The sequence below is a fragment of the Dufourea novaeangliae genome, unplaced genomic scaffold (assembly GCF_001272555.1).
Source record: "Dufourea novaeangliae isolate 0120121106 unplaced genomic scaffold, ASM127255v1 scaffold172, whole genome shotgun sequence".
Classification (NCBI taxonomy): domain Eukaryota; kingdom Metazoa; phylum Arthropoda; class Insecta; order Hymenoptera; family Halictidae; genus Dufourea; species Dufourea novaeangliae.
The window spans coordinates 1,786,299-1,807,156 of record NW_015374058.1 but is presented as its reverse complement, the minus strand read 5'-3'; the positions used below and the strand labels follow the sequence as shown (position 1 = coordinate 1,807,156).

General features: G+C 38.8%; 1 protein-coding gene across 1 annotated transcript in view; it reads left to right on the top strand.

Annotated features, from left to right (window-relative positions):
* The first annotated feature begins 8,042 nt into the window (after window positions 1–8,042).
* The window catches only part of LOC107190028 (cysteine-rich secretory protein 3-like), a 94,210-nt gene continuing 81,394 nt past the window's right edge, over window positions 8,043–20,858 (top strand). Inside the window, exon 1 of the mRNA XM_015578744.1 lies at window positions 8,043–8,574. The gene's annotated coding sequence lies outside the window, so the exon portion shown is untranslated. The remainder of the gene's footprint in view (window positions 8,575–20,858) is intronic.

Here is a 20,858-nt window from a genome sequence, read left to right as displayed (position 1 = left end):
ATAAAGTAGGTTCCTAAAACACTACACAGGCAGACGCGGTGATCGGCCATTTCTCATGTACTTACTCATTAATGAACAAATAACATTAAATAGTAATTAACTAATATTTATCCCACGTTTCATTTCTGAATAACTATCGATAGTATGAAAACATCGTGTACAGAAAATAGAAAGTCTAAAATAATAAATAGACTGTGGATGTTTATCAAAATATAGACTTCCGTGGACTAATTCATAGAAAATGAAATCATAGAACTAATCGTTATATCAGATTCCAAGTAAAGTGAAAACCTCAATAAACTTCCGTAACACGGTACTGCCACAGTGAAAAAGGCTGTATGTAGTCAGACACACTTTATTTCGTTTTTCAAGTCATAAATCGTCAACAATATATACGTTTAGTTAACAGGGGCTGATGGTCGTCTTCTAAATTATACACAATATAAACTTCACGCAAAAATTTTATAACAGTATTTAATATTCGTAGAGCGAATGCAGGGTTATGGTGACCCATTTGTAGCTATTGCCGTATCCTTTGTATTTCAACCTCACAGTCAAGAAATTTGGACTTGGTTTACAACTTCTCCTAACCTTACATTACTAACTTAAGCTATGTATTCTTCTCATTCACTCTCTCCTTTCATTCCCTTTCTATCTTAAACCCTAACTTATGTCTTACTATTTATTTCTTATCGCCCTATTACATCCTCTGTAGTTATATAAATATAATGCATGAACTTTCAAATATACATAACATTTTATTCACTATTTTTTCTTGAAACCTGCGTAAAAGAAAAATTTTACTCGGTTCAAAGTGACCCTGCAAAAAATCCAGCTTTTCTGCAATGTACGCATTTGGGTGACATGGCAGTGTTAAACAATGTATTATACCAAATTTCAAACAATTCTAAATCCCATAAACGCATAAAATCCCCCATTATAATAATCTGTTACCATAACGAAAATTCGTATAACGGAAACTTTATTGCATATATCATGTGCTTGCAAACCCGCGGTCACGCTGAAACGACACGTCGTTATCGAGACTTTCCTTTTTTTTTTTTGCGATCACGATGAAGTCAGCGATACGGTAAGATACCTACCGGGGCACCGGAACGATCGAAATGGAAAAAAACCGTAGATTTCCGGTTTTAATGGGAACCGGAGGACTAGGCGTGCTCGAAAGCCGGCCCGGAAATGGTTTTAACGAGGCGGTTCGGGGACGGCGATGGGGTGGCGAACACGTCAGAGCGCAAAGAGTCCCTTGCAAAAAACCACCCTCCGATACGCGACCGGGACGATACTGTGCTCGCTGCACGGGGGAAGAGGGCAGGACACCGCTCCGAAATCGCACGTAGCTGACGAAGTTTCTGTCGAAACTACAACAAGGTTAATGCGTCCGTTGGCTTGGCTGAAAATTTGGATGAAATCAAGCTTTTTTGTTTCATCGCGGTAAAAACAGTTCAGCACGTTCGAGGTGTTCGACGAGGAGCACAGAATTTTACTTCTCGTTTTGCTTGATTTTTATGCGAAACGAAATTTTATCGGTTTCAGAGATAAATAGTGGGAATACCGCCATATGAAAAGCAAACCTTTTATTTGTACGTTGAATTTTATTTGAACAATTCTAAACTTGGACTAAAAAGAATATTCAGGAAGACGATTACATGTGTGTATCTACTATACAAGATATTTTTGTTTGCGTTGTTTCACTTAGAAGAAGAATAATCACTGAAATTATATGGTTCCGTTCCCAATCGATTATTTGCTTTTTCTCCTCGATTAGGAACACTTTTGTTAGGGCAATCTAACATTAGAAGGATCAGAATTTTTGTCTACCCAAAATCAACTGCAACTTAACACGAGAAGGATCGGAATTTTTGTCTACTCAAAATAATCGTCTGGGTGATTTTGATCCACACGTATCCTTTTTGTCACCTATACACTTCAAAAAGTTTCTATTGTCGATCATTATAATCTATGTTTATCTCTATGTGCACTCTAAATGTTTACATTATCGACAACAAAATTAATAATCAGTACCTACACAATAAAAAAGAATAACATGGTAACCAATGACCTGTTTATCTTCTTAAGTTAAGCCATGACGAGTACGAATTGAAATTTCCCTTTTCCATAAAGAAGCTCCCCTTTCATCCCGACTGTCTGAAACGGACAAGGCCGGCAATTAGGGAACGGAGCACAGCCGAAGTTTCGTCATTTATTTGATTAAACATTCGCTCCATGTGACAGGCTATTTAGGGATGAGACGTATTTACTCCGCAACAAGCGTCTGGAACACATACATATATCTATATGTATACACATTTTTTTTGTGCTAATTAGGTAGCTGCCTAGTCTCGTTACACCTCGAGGCTGAGCGCCTCGAGATTTGCTTATTGGGCTCCTCAAAACGTGTACAAACAGCGCTAGCGAGTACCGTAGTCAGGATGAATAAGCAGTAAAACTTCTTAGTGATCCCAGTTACACGTACACATACACGCGATATTTAGGTCCATTCTAGCGAACAAAGTTCGCAGAAGGAGCTTCATACGTTAACTTTTATTTGTATTGATGTATGATATATACAAGGGCGTTAATAAAACTGTTGGACACTTTCACAGAGTGGATTCTACATGCAAAACTAACAAGGGAAGGCACGGAAGTGTCCCCATCCGATTTTGATGAAATTTCGTATGTCTGTTAAACAGTCAAAAATAAGGGATACGTTTTTTTTTTTATCGGCTGAGACGCGACTTTAAGGGATGAAACCACCCCTCGAAGTTTCCACCATGTTCTATCATGGGCCATCGATGATGAGCCACTAGAAAATCATATGAGAGGGTTTTTCCACGAAATCTTCTTGTTATCAATCTCAAATAAATCAATCCTCATTGCCTGGAGAAATTTCCATTCATCTCGTTTGCATGCTCTGATACAAATTACGCGGGTAATTCAGATCGAACACTGGGGATGTGGAGCGATTGAGGGATCTCTTTTGATGAAAGTACTCTGTGATTTGTAATAGCGGGATGGGGCTTCGAAGGAGATCAACATGCCCGTGTGTTATTCAATGACTTGATCGTCCCGGGTATATCGGTCGTGTGCACCTCCCGGGCATATATGGTGTTCGAAAGGTCGACACATTGAAGTGTGTTGGTCCATGGAGCTTGATCCACACGGCGACTGTCATTTTCGAGGTTATGTCGCGATCAACAGGAATTTTTGGATGTCGAGCATTCCCGTGATGCATTGTAACCGCGGACCGTGGAAGTGTTGTCGCCAGCACGTGCAAAATCTACACCATCCAGGTGAATAAATTGCGTTTCGAGTATGAGGTGGTTTTACGTTGGAACGCTTCAATAGTTCATCGGGCTTATAATTCGATTCACGCCTCGGGATTGAACGAGGGTGCGGAGGTTCGTCGGTGAATCTTTGAAGTATTTGCCCGACGAAATGACAGGTTCCATCTTTGGTTTGTCATTTGGACGTGTACAATGACAGGCATATAATTGGATGCTTTTAATATTTTATGTCGAGTGCTATATTACGTATATCGCCCTGTAGTTTTTTGTACAATTCTAACTTGGGTGGAATGTGTAGAATATACTTATTATGTACAGTGTATATCTGGTTTCACTACTAACTCAATGAGTGGTGTTGTGTTATTTCAATATGAGTTGATATTATTTATTTAGATAGATTTAAGTCAAACAGAAAGAATACATTTTTTTCATTCGAGGTTTAATTTTCAAGAAAATTGGGTTTGAATATTCATCGGAACCACGTGTGACCAATAAGTAGAAACGGCCTGCAATGAACAGACGTGTCAGACAAGTCCTATTCTACTGTCGGTATATCCATCAAATTTTCAGATTCAATTATCTCGAAAACGAAGCATCACAGGATAAAATTTTATTCTTTCTTCTCGACTTATTTTCTACTTATTACATACTTGTGGTTTAGACGAATATTCAAACACAATTTCCTCGAAAATGAAACGTCAAACGAACAAAATTTATTCTTTCTTTTCTACTTATTTGTTCTTATAGAATCACCCCCTGGTAATTGTACTACCTGACCTGAGACAATGCGTATGTGGTACCGTCTGTGTCTCAGGAATTGCTAAGCAATAGTCAACGATCATATCACGTTGAAAGCACCAGTTCTCGTCCGATCACTGAAGTTAAGCAGCATTGAGCGTGGTTAGTACTTGGATGGGTGACCGCTTGGGAACACCGCGTATCGTTGGCACCTTTTTTTTCCTGGTTGCTGTTTTATAACTTACAACAGCAACTTTCCTTTTTTTGAACCTCTCTATTTATACAGGATGTTTCAGGTCGAATAGTACAACCGGGCTGTAGGTGATTCTATAAGAAAAGATTAGTCGAAAAACAAAAATAAAATTGTATTGTGTCATGCTTCATTTTCGAGAAAATTGAGTTTGAAAATTTGTTGGATACACCAGCAGTAGAATAGGACTTGCCTGACGCGTCTGTTCATTGCAGGTCGTTTCTACTTATTACCTACTCGTGTTTTAGATGAACATTCAAACACAATTTCCTCGAAAATGAAACGTCAAACGAAAAAAATTTATTCTTTCTTTTCTACTTATTTGTTCTTATAGAATCACCCCCTTCTAATTGTACTACTTTACCTGAGACAACGCGTATTTGGTATCGTCTGTGTCTCAGGAATTGCTAAGTAATAGTCAACGATCATATCACGTTGAAAGCACCAGTTCTCGTCCGATCACTGAAGTTAAGCAGCATTGAGCGTGGTTAGTACTTGGATGGGTGACCGCTTGGGAACACCGCGTATCGTTGGCACTTTTTTTTTCCTGGTTGCTGTTTTTATAACGTATAACAGCAACTTTCCTTCTTTTAAACCTTTCTATTTATAAAGGATTTTTCAGGTTGAGTAGTACAATCTGGCTGTAGGTGATTCTATAAGAAAAAATAAGTCGAAAGATAAAAATAAAATTTTATCGTGTGATGCTTCATTTTCGAGATAATCGAGGTTGAAAATTTGTTGGATACAACGGCAGTAGAATCAGAATTGTCTGGCGCGTCTGTTCATTGTAGGCCGTTTCTACTTATCACCTACTCGTGTTTTAGATGAATATTCAAGCACAGTTTTCTCGAAAATGAAACCTCAAATGATAAACATGTATTCTTTCTTTATGACTCCTTTTTTCTTATAGAATCACGTCCTCTTAATTGTAATGCCAAACTCGAGACAACCCGTCTATGCCTAAGAAATTGCTAAATAATAGTCAACGATCATATCACGCTGAAAGCACCAGTTCTCGTCCGATCACTGAAGTTAAGCAGCATTGAGCGTGGTTAGTACTTGGATGGGTGACCGCTTGGGAACACCGCGTATCGTTGGCACTTTTTTTTTCCTGGTTGCTGTTTTATAACTTATAACAGCAACTTTCCTTCTTTTAAACTTCTCTATTTATACAGGATGTTTCAGATCAGGTAGTACAACTAGCAGCAGGTGATTTTGTAAACAAATAGATAGAAACAAAAAGAATAAAATTTTCTCATTTCTCGCGACGCAAACCGATTATTTAAGAGATGTTTCGCTGTGGCTAGATGTCGAAAGTTTCACGTGTCGCAGTCAAAGCTTTTATCACAAACAAGATATAAGAATAGACCTAACGTCTTATGGGACTTGGTGTCCCACGATAATCATGCTGTTTCGAACGCATTCCACATAAAAGTTAATAAACAGCATAAACACACCCGTAATTGCATATATCGATACACACATACATCATTATCCCGGTTTCGTTAGCAAGGAATAGAATATTGAAATGGTACGGGGGCTTCTGACGCCCCCAAAGCATGGGACAGAAAATTACATTGCATGTTAGGTCTATTCTTATATCTTATCTGTGCTTTTATCTTCTACGCGATTCACTTCCTTCAATTTATTCCTGTCTAGTTCGTCGTTGGAACTATCGTCATAGTGACACTCCGGACACCTTGGTGTTCTGTATGTCCGCGTTATAATTTTATTTCACTTTTCGCACAGTTTGATAGCGTAACTTCATCTAGCAGCACGCGTGGTTGCGACACCCGACGTGGTAACGTCGCGTCGGTCCCTTGAACTTTTGCGTTCCTTCGTATGTTTCTTCGTAATTTCGTTCACTTGGATAACGTTACCAGTACCCGACGGTGCGCCGCGATTCTTGATACTGTACGCGCAGGATGATGCATGCGTTTCGAGTAGAGTGAAGTTGCAGCTTTCCTCGTGTAACTATAATTGAGTTTCCGGATGTGGGGTATGGGATAACAACTGGGGTTACACGGGAGCGTCGTATGTTCTTCTTTGAATTTAGTTGCTTATTTGTGTAAAAGTATTATGAGTACAGGTAATCCCCGTATAACACGGTGATTAGATCCTAGAAATTGCCGCGTTATACGAAACTGAGGAATTAATATCTGGACCCCAGAGCCGGACTGTTTTAAATGAATTTAAAAAAAAAAAATGACATTTTACATTTATTCTGTATCAAATTTTCCACTGCTTTCGATGGTAGAAATTATTTCGCTCTAAGTCGTTTATTTTTTAAAATAATAGTGTAAAAATGATATTAAGTCGATATTTTGTTCTGAACCAAACAGTGTAAAAGGTAGCCATTGTTCCTCGTTAAATTCTTACTCAAAGGTTCCAAAGTTGCATGGCTTTTACGGCTCTGATTTTCTTTCCTCTAAAGTTTGGTAAATGTGCAAATATTATTGAATGCGCCATCTTGAATTTCAAATTTTCGGTGTCAAATTCGTTGTTAGTGATCTCAAAAACTCTTAATTACCAACTTTTAGAAAGTTTCAATGACATTTCGACTTTTGGCTACTAAAAACGCATTTTGAGACCACTGTGCACCGTCCGGGGCTATGCGCCTTTCCCTTAATACGTTCACAGCACTTCTACAACCACAAAGCTTATGAAAAAAATAATCTTCTTAACTCGAGAAAAATTCCATACCGAAAAAGAAAGTTTAAAACTAAATATAAATTTTAACCCTTGCGTAGGCAACCGGATACCCGGGTACTCAAGTACCCATTTCTACCTTTCTTTCACAATTTTTTATGTTCTTGTCTGAAACAGCACTTTGTATATTATAGAAAGGAAAAACTGAGACTTTCGAAAAAGTATGAAAGTAAAATTATCTAATCTATCAGAACAGGGGTATACCGATGGCTCAATAACCGTGAATATTTTGGTTGCCCACACAAAATTTAATGGCACATTAATAGGGAGCAATACCTCATACAGTAGGTAAGTGATCCTTTGCAAGGTAGTGATAGGCCCTTTTCTCTATAGTTCCCGCCAGTTATGTTTACAATACACACAGAGTCTCGTTTGACACGGGGCTGCCTCGATAGGACCGCGACAAAGCATATCCCGCGCGTCAGTTTTCGCGCGCTGTTCGTGACAGCGCGAGGGTTCGTAACGCGTAAACTTACGCCCGGCGGCGTTGGAGAGTTTCCGCTAGTTCGACTCGCGCGTCGCACGGAGAGACGCGCGCCGCGACGCGACGCGCCACTGAACGCTCTTCTCCGGGGGGGCCAGGTGACCCTTTTCGTAGTGGCGCGCGGTGCGAGGCACCCGGTGCCAGTTTCGTTCAACTGTTCGCCGAAGAATCATCTCCGCGACGGTCTCGGCTGGTCATGACCGATCGTCCGCAGCGAACACGCCGCTGCATCGTTTGACGATCGATCCAACGCGACCGCACGATTGCCTCGAACCGATCGATCCTCGAAGATACAGTGTTCGTGAACGTGTTCACCTTTTTTAAAAAAAAAAAAAAAAAAAAAAAAAAAAAAACAGTGATCGGACCTTTCATCAAATTGGAACATTCGGAGCTTTCGTCATCGAGGATTATATATGAAAGATACGTTCAATTAGAAGATTGGAGAATATTGGAAACAATGAAGATCTCGCGTGTTTTGTGACAGGAATCGTGGTTCGTTCGTCGAAGTTCTGTAAGTAGTTACTTTGATTGGTTAGTTTTATGGTGTTGGCACGGTGTGTGATTCACCGAGAATTACCAACGACTGTTTTCGTTTTCACGTCTCGCGGTCAAAGTGTTGTATGGACCTGCCGATCGGGCGCGTAGAAAATATTGTGCAGATGTTGATACTCTGGAGAGGGTTCCGCGGAATTTGACCGTGACTTTCCGCTGAGGTTTTTGTGTTGGTGTTATGGTTTGACTATCTACGATATCTGTGAAGTGAGGGTACCCGGACGGAATCGTTTTGTGTACGGTAATAGTGATCCTTTGGGGGAGCCAGTTTACAGTCGTCGGTGGTTCGTGATATACGGGTGTACGGGACCATGTTTGATCGTTAGGGAGCCTCTGTGTCCGGCAAGTGAGAGCACGGAGTTCGTATTGTGTCGACGGAAAACAGTTTCGGACTGGTGACAATGCGATCGGACAGGTTAATACGCGGCTGAACAGCTATTGTCCCGAAGCCACGACGGTTGTTCTCCAATTAATTACCACAACCGCCTGGTTTTGCGGCCGCCAGTCGAGTTTAGGCTTCTTCGACGGGAATCACGGTGAGTCGATTTATGATAATTTTGGAAAAAACGAGGAAAATAATTTCACGTAGACGTTGCGTAATAATAAATTGATCGGTAATAATTCGATACGAAAGTATATGTTGACTAAGACTTAAGAGGTGAACTGAGCGTTGACGACAGGTCGGCCATACTGAACCCATAGTTTGTTGGCCATTCAATGGTTTTTTTTTTACATCGAATAACGGATATGTATAGGTGAATTTTGGGGTGGATTATGGTAGATCTTTTTGTGTATTTATGGATGAAAATTATTAGGTGTACAGTAAGTAATTCATTATTCTTTTTTTAATTATAGTATGATATATTTTAAATTGAAGGTACTTTTCTAACCTTCCACTGGCAATGAGTAACAATGATGTAGAGTGTTCAGAGATCGTTATGAATAGAAATGGAACAGTAGAAATTTTGAATTTTATAGAAACGAATACTGATTTCTTCATGAAATAGTGTATTACTGATTATGTAGTATATCTAATAGATATTCCAGAGATAATAATACCAGTAATGACATGTTTCTATTATTTATTGAATTGCAATATGGTAGAACGATACAAGTGTTAGAAACAGAAAAAATAAAAACTATCGTAACGATTATTATAAAAAGTAAAGTTTAACGATGAGATGTTCTGTTGTTTTTGTTTTTATTGTCTGGTTATTCAGGAACAGTATTTTTCTTTAGGCTCAACAATCTGAAACTACGACTTTGATTTTGTGAAATAAAAGTATGTTTATACAAGAAGTGTATACAATACATATTTTTCGGAGGACATATTGCATAATAAACTGTCTCCAGTGTAATTGCCACTATAACTTTCCCTATAAACTTGAATCACGCTAAATACTTCTCATTCTCATTCTGGTCGCATTTAACGATCCGCATTTATCATTCAGATTTTTGGTTGTCTGTTTCCATGATGAAAATTTGTCCACGTAAAATTCACAATTCATCTAGACGAAATAACGTTATGCTCCAGCTGCAACCAAAAAAATTGCACTCCAGGAAATATTTGAAATTTTGCGAATAAAATTGCTCTTGTCATCCCGAACGAGAATAAAATAAAAAATTGTACACATTTTACAGTGACTCGCACACTCAGAATATATCACGTACTTTCAGAATAACAATCGAGTTTAAACATTTTCATGCAATTCCGATTTATATGTCCTCATTATTTTTCGTTCTATCAATTTTTTATGGTAAATATTTCTTAATGGTTAACACGTTCGGTACCACCCCATTATTTCGAAAATGTTCGTCACAGACCACGTTAGATTCTCAGCATTCTATTCGGTGAAATATCCTTATCTTTTTGATCAGAAATTGAAAATGAAATTGAAATATATAGTATAACACGAACATTTGAATTTCGACTGAAAAATAACTCATTTTTTAGATTCTATGAATTCTGGCCTGGAAGTTTTTAATCATGAGAAACCGGCAACCCGTACAAGGAATTCTTTCTTAAAGTTATGAATGAGATTCGTTTGATGTGTATCGTGTAGATGTACCCCTGAACGGAGTCGAACGAGAATTTAAGCAATAGATCGCGTAAACAGTGATGGAATAACATGAAAGCCCGAAGATATATGTGTATATACGTATAACTTGGCCAGAGCAAGTTGTATTAGATGTTCCATGAAAATATTATGTGCGCGGGGCGGTTCGTATCTGTATGCCAGGCTCGATTCGGGTCAAATGTAAAAAGCTCCTATTGCGATTCAGCAGTTAACTACGAGTCTATGACCTGCATTTGGTGTTCAAATCGAGCGGCTATGGCCCGTTGGAATATCATCATCTCCATCCACGGAGAACGCGTCGATAAGTCTGTTCTTTTTTTTTTCTCGCGCGTATATCACCTGTCGAATTTACCTGTACAAGACTGAGGCAGCGCAGAATTTTCTTCCGTTCGATTAATATCGAAACAGTGAAATTTCGTTTTACTCGCGCGAGACTCTGTCGGTTGCAAAAGGAAGTTTTGACATTTTTGTGTAGGATTTGGTCGCGAGCAATTTGAAAATCTGAATCGTTGCTTTGTGTGAATGATAATTTTTTGATGTAGAGTTTTGGAGGAAATCTGTTTGGAAGTTACGTTAGTGCGTGTGTATTCGAATACAACTAGTATTCCTTAATGTACAAATAACTTTTTAAAACTTTAAATTTGTTACAAATAACTTATTATTTTTAGTTGTAATAATTGTTAATGGTTGTACTATGTAATTGCTTAAGAATTTTCCAATTGTCAGGTCATATTCGATTGTTATACAAGACGAATGACGTGACGGTACCGTGGAATAAGTAGAAATGAGTAGGAATGGTCAGACATGTAGTATTACCGGGAAATAAAACGCTGTAATATTATAATTCCATAGAATTTACATAAAATAATCAAAACATAATTCCCTATAATTCATGTAAATTCTGTAATATCTGATTTTTATCACTCTGTAACAACAATTGTCTAACAATTGTCATGTAACAGTAATCTAACTTTGCCCAGAAAATCTGTATCTGCACGAAAAACACGCAGTGACAAAAGTTGCCTCGCCCGAATGGGCTTGAATCGAACAATCGTTCGATGATAGATTCGGAGGCGCTGCGAATAATTCCGTAAACATCATATTTGCGTGTCGTTTCAAACAGGCAGAAATGAATTTCAGAATCTAGCGGTCGCGCTCGCCAGCGGTAAATCACTCGGTAATCGTTTTCCCTCGTTAAGCTACACACGGCGAATAAAACGGTTGAGCAAACGAACATCGATTTCCATCGATAACCAGTTGTTTCCATCCACAGCCGGTCCGTCCGATAAATTAAGTAACGCCGACAGGCCCGGCTACATCGTTAACGAAGAATTCCCATTTCGTGGCGGGCCAAAAGTGAAGTTGTCGACGCGTCGACGACCCTGAAATATTTAACGAGCCATAGAAACACGATCTGATTTCGCACGCTACGCCACGTGCGTGAATCGTGACTGATTAGGGTACGTTTATGTTGCAGCTGCGATAGAAATTATAAGAGCATCGATCGAAGCGGCGATAAATGCTGCTCAAAAATATCCTTCTTTGGTTTTTTTTATAGCGGAGCTGTGATAATAGGAAAAATTTATGTCGTTTAAGGTTTCGCAAAGATGAACCGTTTAAAGATGTGTGATTGTAAACCAACCAGTAATGACCGTAAAAAAATAGTAAGAATTGGTCAAATCCATATTCACTTTGGATGAGGAAGATCACTTTGGATGAAGCACAGACGAAAACAATGTTTTTCGATTAATCATCCTTGATGATCCTCCAAAGTGAAATAGTACAAATTCGGCTAATTAATTAAAGTGGTAGTATTAGGGACACTGGTAGTAATTAGGACATTCGCACTAGGTGGTCGAAAATGTTGTTCACAGTGATTCTACAAACTATAATCTTTGTCACCCTCTCCAAAAATGATTGGAGAAGAACTTGTGTTTAGCAATTTATGTTTAAAGTCTGTGTTCAAAGCCTTTAATCGTGCGTTTAAACGATAATTTGTTTTCCACCAACCTTAAAAAAAATTGAAGAAGTAAAGCAGGGAGAAAATGTTTGTTTCAAATTGTTGAAGTTATTTTTCTGTCGCTGTTCAGAACAATTCGTTTCTCCGTTTATAATCAGTCATACTATCGATCAGCAAATATCGACGAAAGCTAATAATTGTGAGTTATCAAGCAGTGGTCAACCAATGTGCACTCGGGTTAATGAAAACGCGACACTACCGTGTTGTTTGATCGATGAAATTACGATTGTTATAATTAGTCTTGTGTTTACATCGATAATTATACAGGTTGTGAATCGGTACCTTATAATGCATTAGTGATGAATTATACGTTACTAAATAATTTAGGCTAATAAATTAGGCGAAACCGGAGATGAAATGAAATAGACTCGCTGAAGAATCGTTTTCGTCCAGAGATGCTCCTCTCATTTCTCTGAATTCTCTGAACTTTTACGGTATTTTCTGTTATGAGAGACGATCCCCGGTAGAGAAGATACTCTCTGTGTTATTCTCATTTCTTCTTATTTACGCTCTACAACTCACCAACGCCCGCCACATGAAAATACAGTCCGGGAAACGGTGAATCCAGTACGATCCACTGCTCCCTATTAATTATATTCGTGTTGGTGGCGTTATTTCTCTCTTTTGCCAGACATGCAGCTTCAGCGTCTCCGAGAATATTCGACGCTAGATCCTATTCTGATAGCGAAACACATTATCTTTCGACAACGAAGAAGATTCTATTCTGAAAACGAAATAGGGTCTCTATTGAAAACGAAACAGATTATATTTTGAGAACGAAATAGATTATCTTCTGAGAACGAAATAATTTTCTCGAAAACTCTTTTGAAAATGAAACATATATGTACTCTTCTGAAAACGAAACAGATGTGTACTCTTCTGAAAACGAAGCAGATTTTCTGCTGAAAATAAAACAGATTTTCTGCTGAAAGTAAAACAGATCTTCCGAAAATGAAACTGATACTCTTCGGAAAACGAAATATGTAAATCTTCTTCTGAAAACGAAATAGATCCCCTTTTGAAAACTAAGTACTAGATTCTCTTCTGAAAACGAAACCTTTGCTCTCCTCAAAACGGAACAGATTCTTTTTTGAAACCAACACACAGATTCTCGTCTGAGAACGAAATAGATTATCTTCTGAAAAGGAAACAGATTGTCTTCTGAAAATGAAAAAGGTCCTCTTCTGAAAACGAATCCTCCGTTCTCCTCAAACCGGAATATATTCTTTTCTGAAACCGACACAAAGATTCTCTTCTTAAAATGAAGGAAATTTCGAGCCAATCGAGATTCGAACGATCGAACCGCCGTCTTTCGATGGCTCGAACATTTTCTCCCCGGATTTACTCTCGCTGAACGTGCCGGCCGGTTGTTCAACGGCTGCGTTTTGCAAGCGAGAAACAAGAGGAGGAGGGTTGGGTGGAGGTGGTCCGGTTTGAAAATCGGATGAAATAAATCGAATAATCGGCGGATCAGTCGGCGATGGCCGGGAATCGGTAATGGAGGGATGGTACGAGAAAGGGGACGATTTGGCCGGAGTAAAAGCGTTGCGCTTTAAAACGCAAATGCCGGCGGAGTGCGGTTTCGTGTTAGGGGCTGCGAAAGGACCTCCAACTACAACCGTACTCTTCTGAACCGGTTTCCACGCCGTGTTCGTACGCGTCCTTATTGACTTTTCGGGAGAACTCCGATGTGCGTCGAGTGCTCGCGGTCTGGTCGGTATTGCTTCGGGCGTCTCGTTTCGTTGCGCGTTTCTAGGACATTTCAACTTATTGTTATCATTACACTGCAGGATTTTTATGCAAAACGACACGTTGTAAAGTGGTTCGCACAGGCAAGAACAAAAGTAGAAATTTCTTTCTTCTCTTTGGATACCTTGTTGGGTTTAGAATGGTATTGGAAGATGCTACGAATCTTTGGAGAAGTTTATCTTTCATTGTATTTCACAGAGACACCTATAGGCTTTAATTGCATATAATCCAGAGGGTGGTAGTTTGTATTAATTGTGTGGTGTTGGAAATCAAGGCTTTTGGTTGGCGTATGTTCGTCTTCGAGTGGAGTAGGATGAATAGAATGCGGATTTTTTTATGCAAAATGAAAGTTTCTAAAGTAATTTATAAAGACAGAAGCAATCGTAGAAAGTTATTTTCCCTCTTAAGTATCTTATTAGGTTCAGAATAAAATAGAATCTCGTCGGATCCTATGAAAGTTTCATTTTTTATTGTATTTCACAGAGCTGTGTGGGCTATAAATACATAAAATCTGCAGTCTAAGTGGTGTCGTAGACGTGTTTTGTTTCTGCACTACATTATCGTTATTTTTTCACCACAATCTTCATTATAGATACATACTCGAAAACTGTTCAAATATGGTGTCTGAGTGTTAGCACAGTTTTATAACATCTCAGGGGTGTTCAAAGTATTAAATATTTATAGGTCCTAGCTGGGTTTTAAGCATATTGGTTCACGCCAGCATTTTATTGCAATATACATACATGGAATTATAAAGTACCGTCAGGACATAAAGGGTTAAGTTGTAGTAAAATTGCTCTAGAGATAGTGAAAATTTCCACGTGATGCATAAATGATCAGGAATCCCAGTTTATGACAGTTTCCCGATCATATTGACGTCCCCAACACACCACGATTATCTTTAGCTACCTACGTTTGGTCACAACATTTTTTAACGAAATAATTTCAAGAAACTATTCAGAAAAAATGACGTACAGTGGAACAAATCGACTTGTGTTACGAAAAACAGCACGATTCATTTCTGTTACGAAGAGACTAGCACGTTGGTAAAGTATGTCTCTGGTAAAAGTATCATGTTTCCATTTATAGCGACGAAGAGTAGCAGGTTGTGCTTTTTCGCTACGAAAACTAGCACGTTTCGATAGTCCGTTACAAGAAGTAGCACGTTTTACTTCTAGCTGCGAAAAACATCACGTAAACTAGGTTACCTAGCATTCTACTGCAAAATTAAAAAGACGAACGTTTCTTCTAACTGAAATAAACGTTTTAGTGAATATAAACAAACGTAAACTAATTTATTTAATTAACAATATTACTATAAAATTTAATACATTCCCTCGGAATAAGACTTTCAGACACCATTGCTGATAAATCTTCTTTTTGTTAATGATACTGTTAGCTACTTACCGAACATCCACGTCAACCGTTCGTGAACTCAAACGCAGTCTTGCTGAACTACTGCAGTCTGCATAATCTTTCGACCCATATTACGTTTAATAAGATCATCGTAATACAAATGAAAAGTTCCCCGTTTCACCACAGTGTTCCAAATACACTATTGTTCCCCGGCGAACTGTGACTCGTGGTTAATGTCGAAAATGCTAATTATCGGTAGAAATGACGAAACATGCTTCTTTTCGTGACAAACTGAAATATGCAAGTCTTCGTAAGACAAATGAAACGTGCTACTTTTCACATTGTACATTGAAACCGATCCAAACTCTGCTGGTTATATCACCATAAAGAACCTATCTTCCAAGGGTTAAAACGTTCGAAATAAAAGCTCACGATCCGTACAATCGACGTGCCGCAAAACTGACCCTGACCGACCGAGACTTGCTCTCTCCACGCTACAATATTCTTGAAGTTTTAACATAGTCGCTGCTCCGAGGAGTGGGCAGATACAAGTTCTCCACGAGACACGTTTCGGGCGGGGATGGTTTGGTCCTTCCTCCGTTCCTAGAACCCCGGTTACGTGTTCACCCGTGTTTCACGTTGCATTAGGCGCGGCGTCTAAATTGCCGTGCATCTGCTCCGTTCCCGCGCAACCCTCCTTTCCCTCCGTCCGCTTGAAAACACGACTGGGGCGAACTTCCAATTAAAAGGGCATGAAGATGGAAATGTCCCCTGCGCGAGGACGAATTTTCGCTACCACCTCCCCCGCCCCCCACCTTCCGATATATATCCCCGTGGCTCGTTTGAATCCACTTTGGAATCGGCCGTCGAACGTGTTGCTACGAAATCGGCTGTTAAATTTTCATTCGTTTTTTTGCGTGTCGGCTTTAACACGGACGCGTTCAGAGGGAGGGAGGATTAGATCGCTGTTTTTCGGATCGTGTGCTGCGCTCACGGTAGATCGATAAATTTTTTTTTTTTTTTTGTGCGAATCAACCACTCCTACTTGCGGTGTTTTTACGTGCGCTGCGTTCGCGCATGGTAATCAGCGGGGCCGCTTTTAGTGGCCCGCGAAACGTTCATTTTGTGGAATTCCTGGTACAAACGGAATGGAGATTAGTGTACATTGGAAATTAAGCCGAAAATTTGGAATAACATTTTTTCCTGCGAAGCTTGGTTTTCGAGGTAATCCAGATCGGAGATTTGCTGGATTCACGTGTAATTGATTAGTCGGATACGTCTGATAATTATGATTCCTTTCTATTTAATGTCGATAGGGATACATATAGTCGCCTCGGAAAGTACGTTAATGATGAAGCGATTTTAATACAATATTTCATTAAATATTAAAAATAAAGTATTTATTTATACTAATTCAGGGGTTAAATTCATGTCACTAGTTTTCATCCTTCTACGACAAAAGACATTTTCTGACTTTGCTAGCACAATTAATACGATGGTAAAACCAGAACAGCTGTTTAGTTGTTATAGGACAGGCTTAGAGTTGTCACTGCTGTTTCACTATAGATGAGTCATGCATTCAATTCTTGAAAAATGGGGACTGGCTCTACTTTATTCACTGGTCACTTTGGATGTTCATTTTGGATGTTCACTTTCAAAAAGATTTGTCTGAAAATGCATATAAAGGAGGATTTACTCGAATTTGAAATTTTGTCTGAAGGTAGGTTATCACTCAAATTTGCATTTAAAAAAGAGACTCGTTCAAATGTTATTTAATAGGTACCATTGCTGTTTCCGGTTGAAAAGTCATCCACGTTTCGAATTTGAAATCTATTATTAAGTATTCACCCCGAACACGCGTCCATCAAAATAACCCCTGAACGTAAAATGTCGAAGCAGGGGCTTCGGGCCGCGTTTCCGGTTTCCTTCCTCCCTGTTATGCGATCGTATAAATTGGTCGCAACGTGTTTGCATGCGGGCCCATTGAATTTTATGAATATTGTTGCCGCACGACGGTTCACAATTCCCCGTCGCGCACAGGCGACAGTTTGTGGGTACGGGCGTTGTATTTGGGACAGGAATTTGAAAACGACCCTGTCTTCGCTATTTTTAAGCTCGTGCGGACGTATATGTACAGAGAAATCGTTTCCAAGTAGAAGTTTCTTAATAAATTTTTTTACGAAGACCCTAAAAATCCATCGGTTGGCCTGTAAAAAATTATACGATTCAATTGAAATTGTAAAAGTCACCGTGAAATCGGAGAATACGCCCCTATTTTCGTGGTAGACTCGTGCACCACTCGAGGCGCCAAGTTTTTTTAATAAATTTTCGACCAATGACACGGAGATCCATCAGTTGGCGTGTAAAAAATTATACGATTCAATTGAAATTGTAAATGTCACCGTGAAATCGGAGAAATACGCCGCCATCTTCGAAACGGAATCGTGCACCACGCGAGGTGCCATTCGGTACCGTTTTTATTGGTTTTCAAACACCTACAAAGTGCGCCCCGAGAATATGACGTTGAAAGTGTACGATCAAGATTTATTACGCTGCGATAGATTCTTGATCAATGCAATGAATGTTCAGGAACGCTGCTGAAAAGTATGAATAGGTTGGTACATACATCTTACGTTGGTGAGAAATAAATGGCCATTCGGACACGGTAAGCTTACCGTTATTCTTACTCTTGAAAGTGTGTGGAATCTCTTCAGGTATTTTTAATTTAATTCACTTCTTATTTATTTGATACATACGGATTAAACCCTACGATACAAGAAGTAATTGACTAAAAATAGCCTTGAAAATAAACAGATGTGTAGTTTAAAAATATACAAAAATATAGAACAATGAGAGTTTACGAATTGAATATAGCGGATATCATAGAATTTTTAACCCTTTAGCTAATATCATTTTTCGAAACCATAAATATTCCACGCAATTCAACGATGATCGAGTATACACAATGATTTCTTACCATGCGTGTAATTGGTTCTTTATTAATGCACATTCGAAGAATCTCCAGTAATAACGTGACAACGGGAGGTTTTTAGTTTTTGATGGAATACGCGTCAGCGACACTGTTGTCCCGCATAAATTCCCAAACTTGTTTCGCCGACACGAAACAGCCGTTGTTTCAACACACGCGAGGAGTTAATTAGTTGTTAGGGATACCTCACCCCCGTTGTTCTACTTACCCTAAAGAAAATATTACCAACATAAACGTGGTATCTAGGGGTTGCGGGAACAAAAACAACACCGCTGGGATCGGGCTAGTTTCGATGTCTTCGTTGCGGGAACTGTTCGTACAATAAATATCATGATTAATTAGTATATTATTGTTATCCTAATTAGTCTTCCGGAAATTTAGAAAGTCCTCAGCACCGTATGAATATAATAGAAATGTATTTTCCGGTGGAAATTTGTCACGAAAATAGAACGGGATACTTTGCTGACTTAATTAGACTGCGGGTTTTATGCATTTATAGGATACTCGATCATCTGAAATTGAGTACAGTAAAAAGTCTCAGAGGTTTTATTCCGATTTTCTATTTATCAACAATACACTAGGATCCTCAACAGGGTAAATACATTTTTCTTTGTGAAAATTTTATATTCAAATGAATATCCGCAGTCTGTCGATGATTGTAACGAATCGATGCTGATTATTAGTCTACAGGGTGTTCAAAAAAAGGATCACAGACTTACTATACATTTCATAGTACACTATACCATGATGAATTGTGCTATATATCATGTATATTATTGTATTATTCAATTTAATTTAGTATACATTCAACGCTGGTAGTTCTAGTGTTAAAGCCTTAAACCCTTTCTTTTTTAACCTCTTGTACATCGTTAACAGGGAATGTGCCAAGTCGACTAACGGAATTTAATTTCATCGACGAACTAAACGTCCGAACTGAAATGGTGGCGCGTATCCTTTAAGAGATTTCCTCGATACTCTGGGCTTTCTTCGTGGACAGTTATTGGAGAAAAATCGCTGAAAGAACTGCTACCTTTTTCGTCTCCCATTAGTGCAGATTAGCGGTCGCGTTCGGCGACTTCGTTGTCGATGCAAACTGATTCTCCAGCCGCAATTAGTCGTCCGGGGGACCGAGAAATTCTTGAAACATATTTGACGTCGGGCAGGGTGAACACCAGACGCGTCGCGACGCTATTTATTTTAGGACCGACGTTATTTCCTTGCCGTGTTGTACAGGACGAAAAAGTTTACACTCGTCGACTCGATGTGTACTCGCGCGCTGAAGCTCCGAGGAAAAAGGGATGGAGAAATAAATTTATAACGGCGGCTGAAGTGCATTCATACATTACTCCCGTGCTCGTTTCGCAGCACCTACGCGGACCGTGTAACAACGAGAAAATGGCAGGTTTTTTTTTCCTTTTTTTTCTGTGCCGCAGATGAGTTTTATTCGCTTTTTTTCGGTGGGGAGCGATATTGTGTGAAATTTCGGCGGGACATGCATTGTTTCGAAATGTTAGGATTGTTCACTTTCATTCAGAATCTGGTGGAAATTGATCGTGAGGAGTTGTTTCGAAACTACCACGATTTCAAGTGTGTGATTTCGAAAATATGTTCATTGAGTTTAGGAAATGTTTAGTAATGTCCCATGGAGATATCGAATTAGGTAATAAATGTCTAATTCTTTTATATATACATGGTCTGTCCTAGAAGTTTTCGAACTGAAATTAAAACAGCAGTTTTCCATAAAATTATATGGTGCTTCTCATCATCAAATATTGAAAATAGTTTTCTTTCAAAGAGATATACTGTTCACAATATCTTATTATGTATTGGGAATTATAGTAGTGGCACTGATAATTCTTTTTCAAGCTGATTGAAAGGATCGAAGATCGTAATTGTTACGACACTTCTGTAACCTGTGTAGGGTTAATGCAGTTTCATAACCTTTCCCCTGAAAAGTAACATTATCCCGTATTACTATCCGAATTTCTGCTTACCTGATTTTGCCTTAATTTAGAAACAGTAAAAACACCAAAAGTTCAGTAACATTCACAATATTTATCTTCATGCAGTACATTTCACATGAAAATCCTCAAAGTTATTCGTCCGATTTTTTATTCATAGCTATTTTGAGACTCGTTAGAAAAATTGTTTAAATACCAAAAATTAATTTTCCCAGTAGAAAGTTAATTCCACGGATGGTCCTGTTTCGCGAGGGATGCCGAATTAATCTTTCGAAAATTTAGAAAGTCCTCAGCACCGTATGAATATAATAGAAACGTAGTTCCAGGTGGAAATTGTCATGAAAATTGAACAGGATAAAAGTTCTGTAATTTTCACAATATTTATTTTCATTCAGCACATTCCACATGAAATTCCCCAAGGTTATTTCTTCCATTTTTTTATAGCTATTTTAAGACTCCCTAGGTCAAAATATCAAATGGGTAGCCTATATTAGTAACCTCTCCTCTATCGTTGCAGGTTGAAAAATCACTAGACTATTCAGTATACAGGTATGAAAAATTGTTTAAATACCAAAAATTAATTTTCCCAGTAGAAAGTTAATTCCACGGATGGTTCTGTCTCGTGAGAAACGCCTCTCCGCAACCTTTCTACATGGCCTTATAATCC